The following is a 1224-nucleotide window of genomic DNA, read 5'->3' as shown; positions in this document are numbered from 1 at the left end:
TGTGCCTTGTATTAATGAAGAGTGTTGAGCCCAAGGCCTTAAATATGTCAGAGTTAAAGATATGGCCTGTGTATTAGTTTATTATGGTTGCCAGAACAAACAAACTTGATGACTTAACAGAAATTTATTTCCTCACAGTTCTGGAGGCCATACGTCCAAAATCAGCATCACTGGGTTGAGCACAAGGTGTTCACAGGGCCACATTCTCCCTGAGGTTCTAGAGGAGAATTCATTTCTCACGTCTCCCAGCTTCTGATGGCTGCCAGTATTCCTTGGATTGTGGCCACATCACTCTAATTTCTGCCTCTGAGTTTACATCACCAACTCCTTTTCTGTCTGTAGTCAAAATCTCCCTCTTCCGCCATCTTACAAGGACACTGTTGATTGAAGGACCCATCAGGATAATCTCCTCATCTCAAGATTCTTTTTTGTTTGTTTTTTTTGTTTTTCAGAAAACCACTCAGACTGCCTCCTCTCCCTCTTACTCTCCAGGGAGGAGAGAAGAATGATCATCAAGGTCTGAAGGCAGTTACGTTGAAGCAACACTGAAAACTGGCTTCATGCTCAGGAGAGAATGCTGCACTTTTTCCTCGTGATTACTGGTGCTCTACATATTCAGAGAAACTTCTCTAGTAACAAACTATAGAAATAATCCCTCAAAGTATAGTCTTCAAGATTCTTAATCACATCTGAAAAGAGCCTTTGTCATGCCAGACCCTTGCTGACATCAATAGGAGTGACACCCTGTTTGACAGGCTGAAGAAGAGACCTAGAGCCAGTGAATGAGATACAGGGTTTATTGAAGAAACTTATGTACAGAGTGATCCAGTGTCAATAGGCTGGATAAAAGAACAGCTACCACTTGTAAAAAACATGCAGTTTAGGCTGGGTGTGCTGGCTCATGCCTGTAATCCCAGCACTTTGGGAGCCTGAGGCGGGCAGATCCCGAGGTCAGGAGATTGAAACCATCCTGGCTAATACTGTGAAACCCCGTCTCTACTAAAAAGACAAAAAATTAGCTGAGCGTGGTGGCACATGCCTGTAGTGCCAGCTACTTGGGAGGCTGAGGCAGGAGAATTGCTTGAACCTGGGAGGCAGAGGTTGCACTGAGCCAAGACTGTGCCACTGCACTCCAGCCTGGTGAGAGAGACTCCATCCCCCCCACCCCCCCAAAAAAAAGAAAATGCAGTTTATGTGGCATTTTCACTTAGCACCTTTCTCATA

General features: G+C 44.8%; 1 non-coding gene across 1 annotated transcript; it reads right to left on the bottom strand.

Annotated features, from left to right (window-relative positions):
- Positions 1 to 455: 455 nt before the first annotated feature.
- On the bottom strand, positions 456 to 671 carry LOC129461838 (small nucleolar RNA U3). Its single transcript, XR_008650701.2, has one exon. It is a non-coding gene; the product is annotated as a small nucleolar RNA U3 (small nucleolar RNA).
- Positions 672 to 1224: the final 553 nt, after the last annotated feature.

The sequence above is a fragment of the Symphalangus syndactylus genome, chromosome 1, assembly GCF_028878055.3.
Source record: "Symphalangus syndactylus isolate Jambi chromosome 1, NHGRI_mSymSyn1-v2.1_pri, whole genome shotgun sequence".
Classification (NCBI taxonomy): domain Eukaryota; kingdom Metazoa; phylum Chordata; class Mammalia; order Primates; family Hylobatidae; genus Symphalangus; species Symphalangus syndactylus.
Note: the sequence above shows the minus strand (reverse complement) of the source record. Positions and strands in the feature narration are given on the sequence as shown.